Raw genomic sequence first — 8661 nt, forward strand, 5'->3', positions numbered from 1 at the left:
TCCGTCCCCAGTGGGCGGCTGCGTGTCCCCTCCTCGCCGCGCGGGGGCGCTGTGGGGCGCGGCCCCGCCGGGCGCGCTGGCGCTCCGCGCTGTTGCACAGCGCCACCTGGCGGCGGGGATCCCGCCTGCGGGCGGCTGCCGGGGGCGGGGAGGAGGCAGGGGGTGAAGGCGGCCTACACCGGCTTCACGGCCCTCTTGAAGTCGGGTAGTGCAGATAACTTTTTTTAATGAAAGACCCAGATTCATAAAGTGAGAAGGCGGACAGAGAGCTAAAACTTTGTCTAGGGAAGAACGAATTTGTTAAAATGGCCGACCTCCTTCAGGCCGGGCTTTGGCAGGGTTACCTCAGCACGTGGAACACAGGAGTTCCACTCCAATGTGAGGAAGAACTTGTGTGCCTCGGTGGGCTCAGGCCCAGTCAGGCCTGACGAGGAGACGTGTTCGTAGCAAGATTTTTCACCGAAAAGCAGCTAGGCAGGAGGTGGCAGGGGAAACAGCCGCCAGATTATCCCCTGGGCCTGCTGGAGGCCTCTGTGGGGCAGCCCCCGGGCTGCGTGGGGAGCCCAGAGGTTTCCCCCAGCCTGGCATGGAGCCTGGCCTTAGGGTGCTTGCTTTGCCTGGGTCCGGCGGCACACGGAGCTGCGGAAAGTGGAATCTTCATTGAGAGCAATTAAAAAATGGAGAGTTACCCCAGGTGGAGGTAAGGTGCCGGTAGAAAGGTGCTGTGAAGTGCTAGAAGCAGGCTGACAGGCTGTCCCCAGGTTAAGAAATTCCTAAGCTGAGAAATGGCCACTCATGACTAACAGGACAATTAATCTTAATAACAGACTTTTAATAAGAGCTATATTCAGACATTCCAACAGGTCTGTTTCTGCATGCTGTAAAAATGAACTTAAATATAATTCTCTAGAACCTGAAAGTATTTGACCTTTTTTTGTGTGTTTGAGCTGACTTTCTAGCTGGTGGTGTTTCTGTGTATGTGTTTGTATGTATTTGTTTGAGTGACGCCTTTTAATAATGCACCTGTCCTCTGCTTTCACCTCTTCCCATGGTAATTTCTCTGGTAATGAAACTCTTGTCAGCAGAGTAAAACTGTTGGCTTTGATTTCTGGTGACGGTGCAGTTCTAGAAATAAACTTCTGCATGTACAGATTGGTAAAAATTTGTAATACTGAAATGACAGGCTTTAATGTATGGCTCTTGGGTTTCAGCCTAATTAAAATGAAGGGAGAATAAAAAGGAAGAAAATATTAACAGTTGTCCTCTGCTGGGGAGTTAAAAAAGGCTGAACTGAGTTGGTGTCCAGTGGGCTGCAAGTACTAAGTTTGAGTTACTATTTATTATCAGAATGAAGATAAATGAAATCACCAGTCATTAGCTCACAATGTGTAAAGATCTCTGACATGTCTTTGCATATCCAGCAGACTCCCGAGCTGCTGCTGCTGCTCCTAGCACCCCTCCGTGCAGCCTCTCTGCCTCCCTGCAGCACTGGACAGGGTGCTGGGTTGTCCACACTTGACTTACCTTACACAGTATCCTCCTGGAGGAACTCGCTGCCCATGGCTTGGACGGGAGGACTCTCCACTGGGTTAAAAACTGGCTGGAGGGCGGGCCCAGAGAGTGGTGGTGAATGGAGTTAAATCCAGTTGGCGGCCGGTCAGGAGTGGTGTCCCACAGGGCTCGGTGTTGGGGCTGGTTCTCTTTAACATCTTCATCGATGATCTGGAGGAGGTGATCAAGTGCACCCCCAGTCAGTTCACAGACAACACCAAGTTGGGTTGGAGTGTTGACCTGCTGGAGGGTAGAGAGGCTCTGCAGAGGGATCTGGACAGGCTGGATGGATGGGCTGAGACCAACGGGATGAGGTTCAACAAGGTATGTCCAAACTAAATTTACTGTCTTTCTGCTTAAACCATTTCTGCAAAACCCCCTGTCCTGTCACTACAGGCCCTGGTAAAAGGTCCCTCTCAAAGTCTTTCTTATAAGCCCTCTATGACTACTGGAAGACTGCTATAAGGTGTCCCCAGGGTCTTCTCCAGACTGAACAACCCCAGCTCTCTCAGCCTTCAGGCAAAGGAGAGGTATCCCAGCCTCCTGATCATTTTCATGACCCTCCTTTGGATCTGCTCCAACAGGTCCATGTCTTTCTTGTACTGGGGACCTCAGAGCTGGATGCAGTACTCCAGGTAGGGTCTTTCCACAAAAAAGACATTGAGAGACTGGAGTGGGTCCAGAGAAGGGCAACGGAGGTGGGAGGGTCAGATTGGAGATTAGGGAAAATGTTTCCATGGAAAGGGTTCTTAATCCTTGGACTGGGCTGCCCAGGGCAGTGGTTGAGGCCCCATCCCTGGAGGTGTTTAAAAGATGGGTTGACCTAGTGCTTAGAGACATGGTTTGGTGATGGTTTTGATCAGAGTTACGTTGGTAGTTGGACTAGATGATCTTTAAGGTCCCTTCCAACCTAGACAACTCTATGATTCTATGGTTCTACCTTCTCTTTGGCTAATTTGATGTGTATGGTGAAGCAAGCTTACTACAGCACGGGACATGTTGCTTTACTGCGTAGGGTGCTGTACTCTAGGAGGTGGTCACTGGTTGGTAGCCATGGTCCTGCGTGGGTTAGCTAGTCAGTGTTCAAATTGCCACTGAAATAAGCATGGAGGGGAGAAATTTAAGCTGTAGCTCTAAACTTGCTAACACTTGCCCTTTCGCGGGGCTGGGAAGGAAGTAAGGGACTGAAGATGTTTGTAACCATCCTGGTAAACAGAAAATAAGTTATCAGGTGATGGGCCTTCCTCTTTTAGACCTAAGGGGCAGCAGGTCCAGCAGGCATCTACTCCCCTTGTTCTTTTAGGCTAGCCAGCAGGAGGATCCACCTGTGAAGCAAATAGTTAGGAGGGGCCTGTGAAAAGTACTTATAATTTAGCAGCAGCAATCTATGCCCTAGTAATTCCTATTCACATCTCTGAAGGGAAGGGCTTGGTAATGGTATATTAGACGTGTAAAATAAAACGTAAACATTTTATTCAGTTTTCCCTTTCCTTTCTCTGCTTCTTCCTCCAGCAGTGAATGAGTTGCTAATCTTGGGGAAAAGCTGCCGGCCAAAGTTTCTGTTGGGGCAACCTTGGCTACTGTGTGCTTGACTTCTCATAGGGAGACAAGAGGGCTGTTTTCTTTGAGTCATCACTGATTCACTCACAATTGACTGTTTAAAAAGAAATATCTTGGGTTAGTTAACCAACATCTTTGTGTTTACTAGGACTCCTGTGGTTGCCTTTCCGTTGTGCATGTTGCTGTGTAAACCTCTTCAAGTGCTTTGTTTGTCTGAATCCTCTGTTTGCTTGTTCAGATGTGAGGATCCACAGACCGAGGCAGAAAGGTTCATCTGGGCAAGTGGCTTGTCTCCGGCAGTTGCTATAAGGAAGTGTTAATTTAATATTCCTCTTAATACAATATATAAAGTTCTACCACAATTTCTTCAGGTGACTGTAAGAGATGCTGAGGCCAGGGAAGTGCTAATTAAAAAGCATAGTACAAATACCAACTCTAAAACCTTGGGTAGGCCAGATGGACTTCATCCCTGCAGCATTACGTAGAGCCTCAACATCCAGTTACAAGAAGTCAGAGGGTCGAAGGTGTTTTAGCGTGGGATGTGGTTAGAAGACATGTCACAGGTTTTGCTCTAGGCCTTCCTGCTGCTGCTCCAAGGCATAGTGGAAGGTGAAGGGGTGGGGGCCGGGGCTGACTCGGGCAGCAGAAGCTACAGAGTCTGTCTTCAGGGTGCAGAGGAAGATGGGTTTAATTTAGGAGAAGGGGAAGGCGTCTGAGATATTGAGGCAGCTGAGGGGGATCATTTGATATTTATTAAAAGCTTAGTCGTGCATTTGGGATATTATTTTTTTTTTGTATCTTTACTCTGCTATGGCTAGTCCGTGCTTTTAAGTAAATATACTTTCTTAACCTTTATTTTCACCTGCTGATAAGGCTGGTTCTGAGTGATATGGCAGTACAGTGGGGTATCCTTTAACTGGGTAATGGGATGCTCTCAGTTAAGTGTCAGGTCTCTGATGATCTACTGCAGGGCAGCCAGAACATGACGGTGTTCGCCTCCGCAACACCTTCTTGGGTCACTTACAGAGATGACATTCCAAAAACTAGGAGAGGAAGAAGCGTCTTCCAGTGACTAACAGTAACTGAAAAAACTCTGGCATATGGCAGGCTCTGAAAGGCACTTATGGTTTTAAGGAGAGAATGTGACATACAGATGTTGGGCTAGCATTAAATATCTACAAATGAAAACTGGACAAACACGGCAAGTTCTGGGAGTTTGCATTCTGTGAGCAGAGCATTGCCTCGCGTTGAGGGAAATGTCCTGGCAGACACGGCAGTTGCAAGAGGAACAGGGTTATAAATTATATCTGAATTTACTTGAGTTTAACTGCGGATGGTGGGACACATTATTTGTACTTGTTAAAAATGAGATAAATGTCTTTGTGTTACTTAAGTGATAGCCCTAATGAAGAAGAATTTTAGGAAGTGGGGAAAGGTCCATATGGCTTCAACTACAGCTATATCCCTGGACTGGTAACACCTTCTCTGGAGAAACTGGGCACGTGGCCAGCCAGGCTTGAGTATGAGTTCACCTTCCCCTGGGACTGCCTGTCCTGCTTTCTTGAAAAGCATTTGTACGCAGGGCTTATTCACAGGGCTCTTTCCTTGGTTGTGGCTTGTCCTGTCGGAGACAGAAAGGGAAGCTTGATCTGGCTTCACACCTTATCCTTTCTCCCCACATGAAGTCAGGCAAAGAGCCAGCAGGAGACCAGCAAAATACATTTCGTGCTGGAACACGTAATCTCTATGCATTTTCCCAGGCAGTGTGGCTTTTCCTTCTCTTGCACCGTATTTTCATGACACTGAACGTTGCCCATTAATCTGATATCCTTGAGAACTGTCAAAAATAGAACACTCGTGTGAGTTGCAAGATTTATTTACCTTCCTCTAAAACATGGAAAATTCCCAAAACGCAGGAAATGTATTAGAAGAATGAATCATTATATTGGGGAATCTGGTAAAAGAATGGCTACTTTTTTCCTTCCTGCTCCTGCTGCAATACGGACCGTCAGGAGCAATAGCCGAGATGTAGTTAGCCAAGCATGGAAAAAAAAAAAAAAAAAAAAAAAGAGCACAAATGTGTTTATCTTTCTCTGTTGGTAGAAAGCACATCATTGCTGTGTAATTTGCAGTGTAGTGGAATGGTAATTGAGAGGTGCCCAGAGCTCTGCCACGCTGAGCTGGAGGGGAGGCAGGACAGGCGGGAGGTAAACAGGCAGAGGTGCGTTTGCTTGGGAAGTTGATCAGGATGCGATGGAAGTAGCAGGGAAGCAGCCAGAGAGAGAAGTAGCTTCTTGTGTTCTCAGGCAGGAATTCCCTCTCCAGACTCAGTTCTTTCAAAATTCTGTTGGCTAGTTAAGAGCAAGACAGTCTCTCGTTGATGTCATGAGAGCGGGAGAGCCTAAAGACATCATCAGTAGGAATGTGCATGTTGGAGTGAAATAAGAATTGATTGCACCTTGGAGTGAAATAAACTACTGTGAGAGACAGGCAGTGTTAGCGGTGATTTCATGCTGGGTGAAGCCAGCAGTGCCTGGGAGGCACAAGAACAGGATATTTCCAGACCAGAAAGATTCCTGATAGACACTGGGTGGTGTTTCCCTCCCCCCGACGCTGTTCTTGCTGTAGCAACGCTGTAACGTGGTTTGCATTTTCAGGTGGGATTGGCATGAGATTTAATATCCACTCTTGGGCTCTGAATTGTCTTAAAGCTGGAATTCTTCATGTTTTAACACACGTCCTTCAACTGTGGTAGCATTTCCTTCTGCATGCTGCATGGGTCAGTGCAGATGGGCTGTGTGTGACACTGTTAGCCGGGGCTAAGAGACTTGCCAAATCCTCAGCGGCGCAGTTCATAAACAATGACTTTGCCTGCATATGGGAGAGCTGCTTGACAACTTAATTATTGGGTGGAAAAAAAGCTTAAATATTAAGAACCGAACCGTGTGTCGTGTTCTTTAGGAAGGAAAGTAGTCTGAGGGAATCAGGTTGTTATTGTCCAACATGTGTGTAGTACTGCTTATGCTAAAAAGTCACAGACAATATTCTGGTGCTGTTTCCTCTCTGTTTTACTGTGGCTCATTTACACTAAAACTTGCAATAAAGAAATTAGGTGTGCTTGACACTGCAGTGTACTCAAGTTAGCTCTGATATCCAAAGGGATTTAGCCATGGCAACACAGACCATTGCACGGGCCAATGGACACTATAGACAAACTTAACCACGAATGAGGTACTTTCTTAGTGAGGGAGCAGATACTTGTATTGTCTGCAGACGAGCCTGTGGGAGAGAGAATTTTCCTTTGCAAAAGGAGACCTGGGCAACAGACAGATGTTCACTTTGCCGGCAGCTGTGCTGGTAAAGATTCCCCAGATGTTGATGTTCCCATCTTGCATACGTTCCTGTCTCCTGAGCTCTGCTGGTGGAAGAGAGCCAGGAAGCACTTGCTAAATGGGCTTCAGGCAAAGTCAGCTGCATAAGCTCAAGTGGCTGATGTAGGTGGCTTGAGACAAGCTGATCATTCCCCTGTACTTGGGCACTGGTGAGGCCCCACCTCGAGGGCTGTGTCCAGTTTTGGGCCCCTCGCCACAAAAAAGACCTTGAGGGGCTGGAGCGGGTCCAGAGAAGGGCAAGGGAGCTGGTGAGGGGTGTGGAGCACAAGTCTTGTGAGGAGAGGCTGAGGGAGCTGGGGGTGTTGAGCCTGGAGAAAAGGAGGCTGAGGGGAGACCTTCTGGCTCTCTCCAACTCCCTGCAAGGAGGGTGTAGCCGGGGGGGGTCGTTCTCTTCCCCCAAGTCCCAGATGATGGAACAAGAGGAAATGGCCTCAAGTTGTGCCAGGGGAGGGTCAGATTGGAGATTGGGAAAAATGTTTCCACGGAAAGGGTTCTTAAGCCTTGGTTGAGGCCCCATCCCTGGAGGTATTTAAAAGCTGGGTTGACCTGGTGCTTAGAGACGTGGTTTAGTTTTGATCAGAGTGAGGTTGATGGTTGGACTAGAGGATCTTAAAGGTCCCTTCCAACCCGGACAATTCTATGATTCTATGACTGCCTTTGCCTGAAGTTCACACAACCCTTCTTGGCAAACCTCTGAGTATGGGATAGCAACTGGTGGTCTTAGAGTCACAACTGCTGCCCTTTTTCATGCTTATCACTTCTCTTGTTTTTGTTGGGAATGAGGTAAATGTTGTTCTAAACTGTCATTATGTTTTTGAATTGCTGGAGGCCTTGTTCAGGTAACGAGTCTCACTCGGGGCTTCTCTAAGTTACTCTCTGTTTCTTAGACCCCTCTGTAAGATTAAAATTAGGTTCTTGTTGGTTGCTTACTTCCAGCACTCAAAGCAAACCTGACTGGTAACCCCTAAGCTGGCCCAGCCCTGAGTGTGGAGGACCCTGCTGTAGCAATGGGGTCTTGAAGGACCTGGTTTTGCTTGATGTGTTTGACGTTGGGAATTCTCCACCTGAATGACAGAGGATCCAAACTCTCCTGAGCTCAGCTTCCCCTCAGGCTGAGTGGATAGCTGCCTCCTGCAAAAGATTGGGCAGAAGGTTACAGGATTCTGGTTCATCACTATAGGCTTTTGAAGGTTCCCAGCAGAAAGCTCCTGTGTGCAGCGAAAGCATTTTTCTAATTAAACCTCCAGATTTCAGCCACCTCCGTGAAGCTGTGTAGTGGTCTTGCCTAATTCGGGTCCTGGGGAACAGGCAGGTGAGTGAAAGAAAACAGAGGTCCAGCATGGCATGGCAGTGGGAGAACTTGGCTGGGGCTGGCTCGCAGAGCTGCGGGCTCAGTTTCCAGCCATCCTTTTGCTGAGGAAAGCTCCACAGAAATCCATCAGCGAGAGCCCCGTGGTGATACCGCTGCTGGACACGATGGTGCCACAGGTTGCTCAGACTGATGGCTGGATGAACAGGTTCACAGGGTCTACGGTGCAACTGGGGGAGGGGGGGAAGACAAGCCAGGCGAGGGGGATTGGATCTGTGACATGAGATAAAAATGGCAATTTACAGAAGAAGAATATTTCTGTGAAATAGCTAGAAATGAGCTTTGCAAGGGATGTAAAGAAATTAAGAATGGCTTCTACAGGTACGTTAACCAGAAAAGGAAGGTTAAAGAAAATGTACCCCCCCTGATGTGCAACAGTGGGGAACTTGTATCAACGGATGAGGAGAAGGCAGAAGTTCTCAATGACTTCTTTGCCTCGGTCTTCACTGGCAACCCCTTTCCTCCTAGCTCTCGTGTTGATAGCACAAAAGTTGGAGACCAGGGTGACAAAGTCCCTCCCACTGTAAGTGAAGACAAGGTACGAGATCAACTCAGGAACCTGAAGATATACAAGTCCATGGGACCTGATGAGATACATCCCAGAGTCCTGAAGGAACTAGCTGATGTAGTTGCCAAACCACTTTCCATGATATTTGAAAAATCATGGCAGTCAGGTGAAGTCCCTGCAGACTGGAAGAAGGGGAACATCACACCCATTTTTAAAAAGGGTAGAAAGGAGGACCCTGGGAACTACCGACCCGTCAGTCTCACCTCTGTGCCTGGGAAGAT

General features: G+C 47.9%; 1 protein-coding gene across 1 annotated transcript in view; it reads left to right on the forward strand.

Moving 5' to 3' along the window:
- Positions 1-8661, forward strand: part of BMPER (BMP binding endothelial regulator) — a gene marked incomplete at its 5' end in the record, with an annotated part of 173056 nt that overhangs the window by 57835 nt on the left and 106560 nt on the right. The window lies entirely within an intron of this gene.

Source organism: Calidris pugnax, unplaced genomic scaffold (assembly GCF_001431845.1).
Source record: "Calidris pugnax isolate Ruff unplaced genomic scaffold, ASM143184v1 scaffold124, whole genome shotgun sequence".
Taxonomy (NCBI): Eukaryota; Metazoa; Chordata; class Aves; order Charadriiformes; family Scolopacidae; genus Calidris; species Calidris pugnax.